The sequence below is a fragment of the Mus pahari genome, chromosome 10, assembly GCF_900095145.1.
Source record: "Mus pahari chromosome 10, PAHARI_EIJ_v1.1, whole genome shotgun sequence".
NCBI lineage: Eukaryota > Metazoa > Chordata > Mammalia > Rodentia > Muridae > Mus > Mus pahari.
Window position 1 is genome coordinate 72,262,396 of NC_034599.1, and position 15,996 is coordinate 72,278,391.

Genomic DNA, 15,996 nt, shown 5'->3' on the forward strand with positions numbered 1-15,996 from the left:
GACTGAAGAAAAGGCCATCCAGAGATTGCCCCACCTGGGGATTCATCCCATATACAGTTGCCAAACCCAGACACTATTGTGGATGCCAAGAAGTGCATGCTGAAAGGAGCCTGATATGGCTGTCTCCTCAGAGACCCTGCCAGAGCCTTACAAATACGGAGATAGATGCTTGCAATCAACCATTGGACTGAGCATGGTGTCCCCAATAGGGGAGTTAAAGAAAGAACCAAAGGAGTTGAAGGGGATTGCAACCCTACAGGAAGAACAACAATATCAACCAACCAGTCCCCCTGGAGCTCCCAGGGACTAAGCTATCAACAAAGGAGGACACATGGCTCCAGCTGTATATGTTGCAGAGGATGGCCTTGTTATGCATCAATGGAAGGAGAGGTCCTTGGTCCTATGAAGGCTCAATAGATGCCCCAGTGTAGGGGAATTGAGGGCAGGGATGTGGGAGTGGGTGGGTGGGTGGAGGAACACCCTCATAGAAGCAGGGTGAGGTAGGATGGGATAGGGGTTTTCTGGCAGGGGGAGGGGAACCAGGATAGGGGATAACATTTAAAATGTAAATACATAAAATATCCAATAAAATACTACTACTACTACTACTACTACTACTAATAATAATAATAATAATAATAATAATAATAATTTAATAAACATGCCACTGAAGAACTCCAAATAAAATGTTCATAAAGGAAGGATCCAAATGAGCAAGACTTGGTTATTAATGAAAGAGACACACAACAATAAAAAGTGTTTGCATCAACACAGAATCCTCCAGGGTTCATGTCTCCCGGGATTGGGGTGGCATGTGGCTCAGTGAAGACTTCCTTGGCCTGCTTGATGCTTTCTGTTGCTCCAGAGCACAACACTAAAAATGAGTCAATAAGACAAAATATAAAATAAAAAAAAGGAAGTAGAGATTTACCACCCAAACATAAAGAAATAGGAGTCTATAGATAATAAACACACTTTTTAAAAAAGACTGCCTTCTCCCTCACAGTTCATGTGTGCACCTTGACCACCAGCTATTTTAATACCTTAAGATCTTGGACTTTCAGGGTGAGCCAAGAACAGGGCCAGTGTGTACCTTCCCACAGGAAGTTGAGAAACTACAGCACAAGAACCCAACCCTGAGGACCTCACTCTCCCTGCAGACAGATCCATCCTACACCATCGGTCATAGGGACCTGCATTTACATAACGGTATCTGTGAGTGTTGGACGGGTTCTAGGATCTTAGAATTTTCAAAAATAATTTATGACTGTTTTCTCATTTAGATATATTACAGGCCTGCTAATGTTTTTTGTTTCAACCTCTTAGCTTCAAAGGAAGAAACACTGAAAAATTCTAGCAGCTTATCTGGAGGTGTGTTATCATTTTCTCTCTAGGACTTAGAAATTTTCAATTTACTCATGGGGCATGATTTTTTTCCCTTGAGAAATATCTTTACTGTCTCTGTTTCTAGCACATGCTGGTTAGCATTTCTTTTATTATTACAACTGCAATTTGTAATTTCTCTCTCTCTCTCTCTCTCTCTCTCTCTCTCTCTCTCTCTCTCTCTTCTTCCTTCCTTCCTTCCTTTTTTCTTTCTTTCTTCCTCTCTCTCTCTTCTTCCTTCCTTCCTTCCTTTTTTCTTTCTTTCTTTCTTCCTCTCTCTCTCTTTCTTTACTTTCTTTCTTCCTTCCTTCCTTTTTTCTTTCTTTCTTCCTCTCTCTCTCTCTCTCCCTCTCTCTCTCTCTCTCTCTCTTCATTTATTTGTTATTTTTGCATTAATGCTAAGATTTTACTTGGGATATGTAAGTTCAAAATAGTACAGGAGTTAAAGGAGCACGTGATAAGGAACAGAGGTGGAGGTGACGCTCCAGGAACAGTGTTACTCTACACCACCGTATACCATTAAGGCAGAAAGGACAGAATCCTTCTGAACACAGATCTTCATGCTAGTACTAAGGCCCTTGTCCACAAGGGCTAAAAGGAAGGAAAGGATGGAGAGTTTATCTCTCTTCCTCTCCCTCTTCATTACTTTTGCATTTTAACCCCCCTGGACCTGATAGTTCATCTCAGTAATGGGCTACATTAGTTATTTTCCTATGCTGGGATCAAATTATCTGATAAATTTAAAGAAGGGATTTATTTTGGCTCATGGTAGAAGGGATGCAGTCCGGCATGGCAGAGGGCTCAGGCCTGTGACTGTCCTCAGTCAGGAAGCAGAAAGACAAGTGCTGCTCCTGGGCTTGCTTTCTGTCCCTTCTCCTATTTATTCTATCTAGAACTATAGCCTGTGGGAGAGTCCCACCCACCCTCAGGGGGACCCTTTCCTCTGATAGAGTCTACAGACACGCCCGGTGATTCACAACAAAGGAGTTTTTCTTCCCCTGTCCTAAGTCCTGCTCAGTCCTTGGCAAAATTTTACACAGGAGATCTGATCTTTGTCCCTTTCCTTTCCCACTCTTTCATTATGCTACCTGTCTCCTTTGACTACACCTGTGGTCACTTGCATCCTCTAGCTTGGAGGAGCAGGCAGGATGGGTCATGCTCCCCAGCTGAAATCCCAAAGTAAAAGGATTATACTAGTTTTAATCATAGTTGGATGACCACTCACCTTTTACCTACCTAATGCTTCCTAAATGTTGCCCATTTAAATCTTTTCTGCAGACAAATTGCTGATCAGAATCATCCTCCATAAAGATATGCAGGCTGGGATGGCCCCCGGTCCATCCTCCAAGGAAATACGCTGTCTGGATAACTGTTGGAACGTCCTTGGCATTTGAACATCATCTTTTTTTTTCTGTTTTGGATCCAGGCTCTACAGACCTTCTTCTTCTTCTTCTCCTTCTTCTTCTTCTCCTTCTTCTTCTCCTCCTCCTCCTCCTCCTCCTCCTCCTCCTCCTTCTCCCTCTTCTCCTTTCTCTTCTTTCTTCTTCTCCTCCTCCTCTTCCTATACATTCTACATATTACATTCTTCCATTAGGACCAGAGCACAGCTAAAATTTTAATTTCCTGTCTTAAAAATCACTTTATTCATACAAGAAACATGTGTAAACAAACTCCTCATTTTATCAGATTCCAGAAAGGGACGCATTGTGAATTTTGACAGACTTATCTATTTCTTTTCTTTCTTTCTTTTTTACTATTTTCCAGCTGTATTTATCTATAGTGACTGTAGGAAATATTTATTTATTTATTTATTTATTTATTTATTTATTGAGACAGGGTTTCTCTGTGTAGCCCTGGCTGTCCTGGAACTCACACTGTAGACCAGGCTGNCTTTGAACTCAGAAATCCACCTGCCTCTGCCTCCCAAGTGCTGGGATTAAAGGCATGTGCCACCACTGCCTGGCGAAATATTCCTTTTCTTGACATTCTTCTCACCTGATATTTCAAGGTGTCTATTAGGTAGGAATGACAGGACAAGCCACACAAATCTTTGGCATTGTGTTGAACTCGGTGGGGTCCTGCATGCTCTCCTGCCCTGCTCCAGAGTCGGGGGCCAAAGACCTTCGAAGCTGCCTGAGAGTAGTTCTATAAATGCTCACTGAAGTCCTCCCTAGCCTGTTGCTTCTCTTCCCCCCAACCTCTATTTCCTTCCCCATAACATGACTTTAAACTCTCAAGTGTTTCTATCTAATCTTCCAGCTCCAAATTAGAAATGTCACCTTTTAAAATGAACTAGACTGCAAAAGGAAAAACTGCCTTTAAAGGAAAAGAAAGAGCTTCAATTGTTGCACATAACGTTTTGCTAGCATAAAAATGTAAGATGGGAAAGGTCATGCTAACTCCCTGCTTGGACTTTTCACATTTCAAACCATCAGTGCTATCATTTATTCCTGGCTGGCAAACCTTTGTGCAGTGAGCGGTTGCTCTTTATTAAAGCCTCTCTTTTGGAAGAGACCTTCCAACAATGACTCTAATTACAACCCAAGGCTAGGCTGGGAGCTAGCATGCGCAGCAGCTTCCGTGGTGGGAGGTGGAGGAGGAATGAAAGCTTATAATTTCCTTTGGGGTTTTCTTAAAGTCTGACAGGACCTGTCCTTGTGATGGGAGTATGCCATGACCTAGAGTGTCAGGAGAGACTAAAGCAGAGTAGCAGGCTGTGTCACTGTTACATGGGTCGCTAGTCAACGTGTAAGCAGCACAGAGCTGACCTCTGTGATCTCTGTAAATGGGGTGGTCTGGGACAGAATGTCCTAACGTCATAACGTCCTAACGTCATAACGTCCTAACGTCATAACGTCCTAACCTCACAGTCTCTTGTCAGTTGTCGAAACTGCTTGTTCCTCGCTGGCCCTGTTTCCCCTGGCCATCAGTAGAGGAAATGCATGCTTATTACCAAGCAACTACCAAGCAAATTTGTTACTACTTTGAAATAAATTAGCTTCATGAATCACAATAGTATTCATGGGTATTTGAAAACCCGGAACATCTATGCTTTAAAATTGTGATTTACTCTGTTTGCCATTTAAAAAATACGAAAAGTGCCCTTGAGTGTTTTCAGTCACATGCAGCAGCTCAGAGATGACTGGACACATCCTTCCTTGTACCTATCGCCCTGGTACGATGCATATCTCAGGCTTAAGTTCCTGAGGGCAGGATCCCTAACTTTGATTCTGTGACCCATAGCATGATTCTCAGAGCATAGTAGGCCCTCGTAACTTTTTATGAAAATAAACCTAACTCAATGCATGCAAGGAACAAGTTGCTCCAAGTCTTGACCTTGAGATAGGAGCAGCTGACAGGGAAGTTGAACTCGGTCTCCTATGACGTGTCCAGTCATCCCGGAAGAGTGGTTAGAAAAACCTGTCATTCAGAGGTTTCATCAGTCCGTGATTAGCATAGTATTATGAGGAAAAAAACCCAAACCATTCAAAGACATGGTAATTTAAATCTGTAGTCCTTGGATCCATCCTCAACAAGCGAGCAACAAACCCACCAGGGTGTGTTTGCCTGGAGGCTTTGGGCTCTGGGTTCCAAGTGGAGGACAGGAATCAGATCCACAACACTGGGTTCTCATCCTCCCCGGGCTGGAGTGTACATCCATAGTTGGTCACTCACTAAGGAGAAAGAAAGAGACCAATTAACATAAGGGGCCCAACAGTCCCTTCATAGCACTCACCTAAGACCATCAGAAAATGCAGATATTTACATTGTGATTCATAACTAGCAAAATTACAGCTATGAAGCAACAGCTAAAATAATTTTATGGTTGGGCTCACCACAACATGAGGAACTGTTTTACAGGGTTGCAGCATTGGGAAGATTGAGAACTTCTGCTTTATAACATAACAACTATTTAATGTTGTCTCATTTAAAAACCAGAGAGCCATGTCTTAAGTGAACCAACTGAAAGCTGGGTCTGGAGAGTGGCACGAGACATAGCACAGTGGTTAGCTACTGTCATTCAGAGGCACTGCAGTTTGGTGTCTGTTTCCCTTCATCTGTCACACATTCGTCTCACCATCTCAGAGCAGACGCGGAGTCATTCAACATTCTGTGCCTTAGCAGTTAAGGTAAAGAAAACAACGTTCTACACTGCTTATCATGTTCATGTACCGAGCACTATATATGTGGGGTTTATAATGTATTCTTCTTATACTCACAGGTGAGAAACCTTGGTCTCTTAGCTCTCTTACAGAATCACAGCACACATCAAGGTCTGCCTGGCTCCACAATGAAGATTGTCCTCTGACTTTCTGAAGTGGCGTGGGCTGTGTAGACTTACATAAGTGAAATCCCGACTCGAAGAAACAAGAGCAAATCTGCCAACACGCCATCATTCATTGTTTCTTACTGACTTGGGATTTTTTTTCTACATTTTTATTGATTTTTAGTTTGTAGGTGTATGTGTGTGTGTGTGTGTGTGTGTGTGTGTCTGCATGCGCTCGCATGCACATGGGCCTTCACACACACACAGCATGCTAACACATGTATGCTCCTATGCACATGAGGGAGTTCTTCTCTTTCGCAATGCAGTTTCAAGGATGGAGCTCAGGCTGGCAGGCTTGGTGGCAGGCACCTTTACCCTCTGAGTAATCACAAGTCCTGACTTGGGACTTACCTATTGATAATGTTCCAGTCACCTCTGCTAACTGTCATCATGTGCCTCCGTCCACCCACTGTCTCTCTGAGGCAATGTCTGTTAGATGAGAAAGCTGCAGTTGGTGACCTCTACGTTCTCTTCTGGAAAACACCTGAGCATAGGAGGTGCTCTAGGCTGAAACTGAAGCATAGTTTCCCATTCCTTACAATTTAAAAATATTTATTTATATCCATTGTAACTTTGTATCATGTTATGAAAACAATTCAAATGTATATAAGCAACATCATGCCATAAATACCCACTCAAAATTTCTCACCTAAAACAGTGCTTCTCAACCTTCCTAATGCTGTGACCCATCAACACAGTTCCTTATGTTGTGGTGACACCCCAGCCATAAAACTGTTTTCTTTGCTACTTCATCACTGTCATTTTGCTACCGTTATGAATCATAATGTGAAGTAGAAGTGTCTGGTTTCTTTGGAGACTCAGTTGTGTCATGTGACATTTTTCTAGAAAACTCTTTTAAGAGGACGCTTTGCCTAAACAGACATATGGGAAGATGTTTTGCTGAGAACAGACATGTAGTGTTGTTGTTGTTGTTGTTGTTGTTGTTGTTGTTTTGAAGCTGCCTGGAAAGGGGGCATGTGATGTTTTGCTAGAGCGGATGTTTGAGAAGACACATGGTGTTTAGAAATGATATGAGTATAACCCAACAGAGAGTGGATGACACTGTGACATTGGTTCACCTTGCCACTCTTTGCTGGGCTTTGTTGACCCTGGTCTTCATTGGCAATGCTGTAGCATTGGGTCACCTCTCCTTCCTTGCTGATCACTGTTTGTCCTGACTTCCATAGAGAGAAACACACCAAAGAACTTCTGGTGGTGTTCCAGTGACTTCTTGGTGCTTTCTCAGACTAGGGATGATTGGCAGAGCCTGGCTGTTTCTTCTGAATCAAACTGCTGTTGCTGGTTCATGAATGGTGTTTGCAAGTGGATCAAGCCACTGCTGCTGATTTGTGTGAACTGAACTGTTGATATCCTGACAGTGAAGATTGGAATCACACGAAAGAAGTATTTCTAAACAGGTCCACACTCGCCTTCTGCCCTACTAGCCTCCTGTCCTTTCTACTACCTCTGGTAGTGGCAGGCTAGAAGGGAGGTTAAGGCATAAGAACACTGATTAAAGTAGGTTTTGAAAAATTTAAACCTACAATAATGTAAATATCTGACATGCAGGATATCTGATATGTGACCCCTAAGGAGTCACCCACACCAGCTGAGAACCACTGACCTAATAGATTACTATGCATAGTCTAGCTTGCTGATTTTAATTACTGCAGCTCAGATATGATTACAGCGATTACTGTTTTCTCCTAAGAAAGTGAACTGGATTTTCTTTTTAATACATAAAACTGCTGCAAATGACTTCTTTCCCTTAAATGCACCACTGTTATTGAGGACTAATGCTGCTGGCAGCAGGACTTCTGGAATAATGGACTACAGGCTGCTCCTGGTTTGTAACTACTTAAGTGTGGAATAAACCCTAAGAAACTCTAATGGCAATCCAACTGAGTGCTTTTATCTTCTTTAGATCTAATAATGAAGAATAATAAGGCATAGACTTTGTATATCTCTTTTAAATGTGGTTCTAGCAATTTGTTTTCATTATGTTTTATTTAAAAAAAACTTAGATTTTTAAATTAAGGACTTTTTGAAACTGTGTGTGTGGTTTCTACTGAGACATAGAATTTCCAACTTGACAGTGGGTGTGGTCTTAGCTCTGAGGGGTTTTCATACAGAGCCTCCAAGTCAATCTCACTTGCAGTTGTGTGGGTTTCCTTCCCCCACCCCACCCCTGCCCTTGCATGGCCTGGTTTTTAAATCTTTCTCCACGTGACAGCTGTTAAATGAAATTTTATTTTAATTAGCATTTCTGTTTAATAGTGAGGTTGAACAGCTATTTATATGCTTATTAGGCTCTCAGCTGCCTGACTGGGCAAGGTCGACATCTCAATCTGCAAGGGATGGGAACATCGAATACTTTACTCACAGCTAGAATTTTAATGTCATAACTGGTAGAACTTGTTTTGAAGAGAAAAGCCCAGGAACAGGCAAGTTTTGACTTGATGGAGGAAGGGAAGAGTCAGTAGCAGATGAGCGCTCAAGCAGCTGCTCGATTGCTAACTTGCTTGGAAACCCTGGTCCTCTGGGTTTGAGTCAACCACTCAGTCATCACCATTAAGACACTTCCGTAAAACAGTTTCCACAGAGAGTTCTGAGCCTGTTACCCAGCTCTGATTATCTGATGCTTTTTGGTGCTAATGAGCTCAAGGACAAAGAATGTGTGTGAATGCTCCTGTGAGCTTGGCCATTTCCAGGCCCTGACCTCTCGGGATGAAAGGAGTCATCTGGGAAGGGCCAGTGGACTTGGGTAGGATGGATTGAATAGCACCTTTAGGATCTATCTTCCAGTCAGCCAGAGAACTCACAGTTCCATTGTTGACAGTTTCCAATAACTTCCTAAAGCATGAGGAAATCAGAAGGCCATGGCATGGACTGTTTCTCCCCTTGCATTTCATCTGACTCTGGTTTTTGCCCAGACTAACATAAAATTGCTTAGAGAGCCTTGGTGTGTGGCAACCTGGCTCACACACATTTATTTCTTGCTTGAATGACTTTCTTACTCCCAGGGCACCTGTTCTTACCGAACACTCATAATTCAGTGCACGAACCTCCTCCCAAGGCTGCATGCTCCTCTAAATTAATAACTTTAGTTATTTCCCCACTTGGAAAACAAATTTTTACCCAAGGCACATAGCATTATTCAGACAGCTACCAATATAACTCACATGTCTTCTCTTATTATACTTGTGGTAGTTAACTTTGTAGTTAGTTAACTATGCAGTTGTGACCATAATATCCAACAGAGCAACTTGTAGGAGGAAGGGTCTGATTTTGACTAATGATTTCAGAAGGTTCATTTCACAGGTGCTTGGCCCTAGACATGTGGGTAGAATACTATTGTCTTAGGGTTTTACTGCTGTGAACAGACACCATAACCAAGGCAATTCTTGTAAGGACAGCATTTAATTGGGGCTGACTTACAGGTTCAGAGGTTCAGTCCATTATCATCATGGTCAGAGCATGGCAACATCTAGACAGGCATGGTGCAGGCAGAGCTAAGAGTTCTACATCTTCATCTGAAGACTGCTAGTGGAGGACTGACTTCCAGGCAACTAGGATGAAGGTCTTAAGCCCACACCCATAGTGACACACCTACTCCAACAAGGTCTCACCTCCTAATAGTGCCACTCCCTGGGCCAAGCATATACAAACCATCACAACTATGGTGGCAATAGTGTGTGATAAAGAAGAGCCCTCATTGCATGGTGAGGAAAGAAGTGAAAAGGGGCTGGAGGGTAGATGACGCAACAGAAGCCTTTGAAGGGGAAAACCTTCAAAGGCTTCTCTACTACTCTTCCAGCCATGCCCTATCTCCTGAAGTTTCCAGAAAAATCTTTAAATAGCATCTTCAGCTAAAGACCTCCTATTTAACATATAAGCACGTGGATGGACATTTTATAGTCAAGTCATAACATTTTTATTACATAGCCTTTCATATATAATCAATTATATAGTATTTACTTTTTGTGTGAGACGTATTTTGCCTTGATCATATGTTTCTAAAATTTGTCCATGCTGTTACATACACGAGTGTTCCTTTGTAGCTTATAGTATCTTTCTTACCACTATGTCACACACGTTAATTTGCGTCTTTAGCCTGCAGATGAACACTTTATTTTTACTTTGTGATTCTTCCTATAGTGTTAATGATTCTGCCTAGAACATTAAGGTAATGTTCCTTTGGTACATATGTGTACAAGAGAATGTGTTAGAAACCTAAAACTATACTTCTTGGGTCATGAGACTTGGATACAAGTCCAGTAGATACCGAGAATCTCCCAAAGTGATTATATAATTTATATTCTCATGAGTAATCTTACTTTTATTTTTTTTTCTCCCCTTTGAGCTGGGGCTTGCCAGCTGCCAGCATAGGTGAAAATGAATTCTGGATTCAGTGAGAGACCCCAATTCAAGGTAATAGGCAGAGAATGAACTGTTATGTCTCCCTGGTAGACGGCCCTGTTTGATTTTTTTCTTAACTTGATGAGACCTTCATGTGAATTCTGCTCACTAATGTTGACTCTATTCATTTGTACGTAACAATTTTACCTTTTGATTTTTTTTTTCTGTTATATTGTCCTTTTGAATCGCAATCAGCTTTCCATTCTCTATCACTCTGAGAAAGAATAGCATGTCTCGTCTCTCAAGTGGCAGCTATGCACAGTTTGGTTTATACCCACTGTTGGAAAGGGGATAGGAGTCCAAAAAAAACCACTTTAGTTAGTGTTCCCAGAAGTTCGTGTGTTGATGTCCTAATCCCCAAATTAGGAGGCGGAGCCACTGGAAAATAATTAGCCTAAGGAACCGGGCCCTTTCCTAGGAAGACCCCAGGGAGCCTTTTCCCCTTTCACCATGGAAGGCACTGTGGAGGACACAGCTATGAGCCAGAAAAGAGGCTTAGTCCAAACACTAAATCTTTTGGCACCTCTATCATAGTCCTCCCAGTCTTCAGAACTATGGGAAATAAATGTATGTTATTTATAAGCCACCCAGTCTATGTTGTTATAACATCCCTAATGGACTAAGACAAATTACTCTTAACAGGCAAGGCTGAATGTGGAGTCATCAAAACAAGCTTAGACAGATGGAAAGACTGGCTGACCCTGAGTGCTCACATAGCTCATCTTTTTATCTGCAAGAGCTGCAGAATGTCTCTTAGATGCTAAGAGATGCTAGGCGCCTCCCTCTGGGGCTTGGTACATGTTTGGCACGCTCCTGCCTTGGAGCCTTTGAATTTTCCTTCCCAGTCTTTAATTCCCTCGTCTATGTAACCTCAAGGCTTGTACCAGAGATAGATTTAAAAAAAAAACAACAACAACAACAAAAAAAAACAACAAAAAACAACCCACAGAATAATTCCTGGCTCCCAATGTCTACTATATAAACAGGGAAAGAACACCGAGAGCTCAAGACTGCATGGCGAGCAGCGAGGATTCACTTAGGGAAAACTTGATTGGTATGGGGGAAGGGAGAAGAAAGAGCTCCTGAATCAAGTGGACAAAGATATAGAGCTGTCATGGCCAAGTCTTCTCTACATACATCACAGAGGCCAAGGTCTAGGTAGGAGGATAGTAAGTGGTATGTAATTAAGCTAGAAAACCATCTTGACTCACAAAATAAATGGCCATTAAAGAACAAATAAAGACTCTCGGGCTTTTCATTGTGTTTCCTCCAAGCCTTTTAACTTAATTCATTAGTAGAATTTGAGTCCAAGGCACGCGCAGGGAGGTTGTTCTGCCCACAGTGAGTGAGCAATGTTTGATTTATGGATGCTTAATTATTCAGAGTCTGTGGTGAGACTATCCAGGTTCAAAACCCCCTCCTCACATCTCGGCTTTGAATAAGACAGTTAGCTACTCTCCCTGGGTGCTTATAAAGACCAAATGGAAGAAAAGACAATTAGGAAGTCCTTGCTGTACCACTCAGCACACAGCAAACTTTAGTTCTGATTAGGAAGTCCTTGCTGTACCACTCAGCACACAGCAAACTTTAGCTATTAGTAGTTTATAAAAATCCCTGATTTCTTTAATAGTCTCCTTCCATTAAAGATGGAAAACTCTTCCCTAAGGGACAATGATGCTGCTCTTACCAGGAAACCAACCTAGGATTATGTCGCATCCTACTCGGCCCAGAAACTTGGAGACAGGGGTGAGCATTGTTTCTGCTCAGCCAAACAGCAACATGACAATGGCTGCAGAGATCTGTGTCCAGATGAGTCAAAACTTAATAAAATAAGAAAAGCCTTATATTTCTGGCCATTATTCTGCTTCTGAGAGCTGTTTTTTTTTTTTTTTTAAGTTTTCCTCTCCTCTCAAAGCTTAGCTTTCTAAAGCATGACTAGAAACCAGACATACTTGATAACTTTAGTTTCTTGTCCTGCTTTGTAAGCAGCCGATCTGTAGCTGGACATGCTGCACAGGCGACAAGAAGTAGAGATACTAGAATAGGTGAGAGAAGGACCCGAATGCAATGCGGGTAAGTCAAGTGAGTTCAAAATCCTGGATTGGATTTTACTTGTCTCTGGTGTGTCCTGGACCTGATGGACAGATGGCTATCAGGACTAACACAATGCCATCACTCAAGAAAGTCACTTGACAAATCCTGATTTTGCAAAGAAATGCTGTGGTGAGGCATCAGAGTCACGACAGCACCCTGGAAAAATATAACTATGCCCGGATCAACCTCCCACTGCATGTTCTTCATATCTAAGCTTAATGTTTTTAGCACATTCCTCTCAAGTCTATTTTCAGCTATATATAAAGGATTAATGAAAATAACTCCATCTCATATGATTAATGTCTCGGAAGTGTATTCCATCTGACAATTAATAGGATATGTGAATAGCTTTAGAAAGATCCCCAGAGGAGTTGGGTAAAGAAAATGAGATCACACATCTAAGTTTAACATTTGACTTTTTTTTTTTTAATATTGACATTGAACCTCAGAGATAAACCTTGGTCAGTGAATATTCATTTTAAAAGAAGTCATACTATGCAGCTTTCTGACTCACCATGGGAAGGAAGAATAGACAGGGATTTAAAGTTCTGGGCTAATGTGGATTCTATTGAAGGCTGATGTTCTCCTACAACAGAAACAGAACCCCAAATGTGTACAACTGTCACCCCTAACCTTTCAAATCTCCTCTAAAAGAAGGTGAAATACTACTTACTAAGAAGACAATCATAAAAGCAAAGAAAATCAAATCAATACTTACAAACCATTAAGACCATGCAGTGATGAATGAAGAGCGGTGTAAGACGGGGAGACAATAAAATCCTAAACAGTTGTTATTGTTCTGAGATTACCATATGAATATATATCTACATGTATATATACTTCTTGTTGACTTGAAGTGGAGCTATAGAAATTTGCCTATTACAAAAATATATGAGGTGTTACAACGAAGACTAGAGATTTTCTATCATATATCAGGAACTGTGTATTTTCTAAAACTTTAAGAGCACATTATTGTTATACTCAAACATGATTAGTGGTTATTTGAGTGAGTGCAGACAGAGTTACATAAAAACAACAGATGCAAGAACTCCTAGATAGACTCACTAATTGCAGAGGCTGGGGATTTGGAGAAAGAGGTCCAAAATACCCCAGAAGCAGGTGCTCCAGGCATTCCTGTGGCTTGCGTGGGCCTTGGAGGTATTTGATGTGGTAGACAGCAGCTTGCTTGAATGCAGGGCTGAATAAGACAGTTGGCAAGAGGATTACTGGCTGGGGGGGGGGGGGTTGCAGATTAGAGAATGAGGAAGAGATGATTTCAGCCCCATGTGGGGCCAACTCAGGCAATGTCAGTTTCTGGCTTTTCAGACCCTCTGCCTGCTCCTGCTCCAGCTTATGATTCAGGATCTCTGCCACTCTCCTAGCTTACACTGCAGACAGTCTCCCCGAGTGGACCTCCTGCCTGCTCTTCTCTGGACAGCCTCTTTCCTACCTGGGAGCCCCTCCTCCCCACCTCAAGCTGCTTCTCTTGACTGCTCTTTCTAGTTGTCTAGGACACCTCTTGATTCTTCCGTCTTCATGGAGAAGATTCTCCTTCCCCTGATTTTTCCCCCTCTGGCCTTCCTGCCCACAAAGTTACATTTCTCTGCACTTTCGTCAGGTTCTGCATCTTCGTTATTTAAACATTCGTTCGCAGTTCCTTGTCTGCTGCTCAAATTGAGATTCATGCGAAGGAACTGAATCCCAGCACTTTCCATGCTATAAGCATACATCGGATACTTGACAAAGGAATGAATGAATGAATGAATGAATGAATGAATGAATGAATCTCCAAGGTGTCTTCAGTTTGTACCATTTTCTGCTTGATGATCTCTTCCCTTAGTGGTGTTAGTCCCTTTCTACCAAGATCTGTGAGTTAGTAGTACATTAGCCAGGACTAATTCTCTTTAGTTTGTTAATTAGCTAATATGATCACTGTACCACATAACAAAATTCTCTAACCTAGACAAAAAAATTATTTTAAGATTTTTGTCTTAAAGCCACACATAGAACATCCATTTCTAACAATATGGAATATATTTCACATTATAGGATGACTAGAAATGCTGAATAAATTATGCCAAACACACCTTTAAGTTTAATATGCAAGTACCATAAGAAATATTCCTGCAGGGGGCTCTTGAATAATGCTGTTTACTGTGGTCGAGAAATACTTGAAGAGTCATCTACTGAGAGGGAAGAAGCGGCAACTGGCTTAGCTCGTTTTAGCTTCCAAGGGAGGAAAACATCTTCTACCATAATCCACAATCACGACTTTCCTTGCCATGATTTGGGTTTATCCCCCAGAACTCAAAACTCTTAGTCTGAATAACTGACATATTAATGGATTAATGAACTCATACCTTGCACTGTTTGGCAGAAGCAAATGTTAATCTTTTCTAAAGGAGCACAACGTAATCCAGGACTCACAGGAGCCTCACAGGCAGAGGCTTAGACACTGGTCTATAACCCAAGTCTCTGCAACATTACACACACACACACACACACACACACACACACACACACACACACGCACACCACAGCATGGCAGAATGTATGAATGTCTGGGAATTTCAGGTCAGGCGGGTATCTACTGAATAGTCTAAAATGACAAAACTCATAAAACAATAAAAATTAGGAAAAAAGAGAACTGCAGAAAATAAGCCAATACAATGCTGATAAATGAAATATGCATTTGTGGACACACAACAGCTATATAAGAAAGAACAAAGTGAGTATTAGCTAGCTGAAAGATTATTCAGAGACCAAGATGGAAAGGACATCTGAGAGATGCCCCAGGCAGATATACAAGGGGATGTCAATATTTGAATGTAATATGACTAAAAGCTTTACAAGTTTTTTTTTTTAAAGCTTGACTTACCAGATTCAGAAAGTTAAAACGTGCTAAATAGTATAAGTAAGGGCAAATCTGTTTATACATGGTGCAGGAAATGAGTCAAAGGTCTTAAATGATTCGGTGACCTCCAAGGCAGCTGGAACACGCGTTCAGAGCAGACGCTGTGGGGCTTCACACCACAATGTAAACTTTCAGTATCGAATATATTGTATGCACTTATGCATCCCACAGAGTAAAAAAATCTCTGATTGTGATATAATTATAATCCATGGCTGTGTTATAATTAGAAAAACATTTAGCTTTATATCCTATTTCATGACACCTGTCCATCACCTGCATTCACTCCTTCATTGTCCCCTAGTTTTTAGCCTTTCTTGTTCTCTTTTCTACATGCTGTGCTGTACCCGTGTGTGCATTTTTATACACATTCATATATTGTTGGCTAGATTCTGAATATGAGGGAGAATTGTAGGATTTTTTTGAGATCATATGATATCACTTATTATTATATATGGAAGGCAAATCCATTTTTATGCAAATTCTGTGGTTACCTTTTTCTTTAGGACTGAATAGTATTCTGGGTGTGTGTGTGTGTGTGTGTGTGTGTGTGTGTGTGTGTGTGTGTGTGTTTAACACCATCCATTCATCTGCATTTCATCATGGACAAGAAGAGCTCAAGAGAAAGTACCCAACCCTAACATGGAGCACTAAATAGCAATTACCAGTCTGTGGTGGCTTAAATAAGATGTCTCCATAGTTTCAGGCTTCTGAATACTTGGTCCCCAGTTTGTGACACTGAGTAGGTTTAAGAGCTGTGAACTTGCTGGAGGAAGTATATCATGGAGGGTGAGCTTTGAGATTTCAAATGCCATGCACTCTCCCCCCCCCACCTCCTTCCCTCTCTCCCCCCTCTCTGACT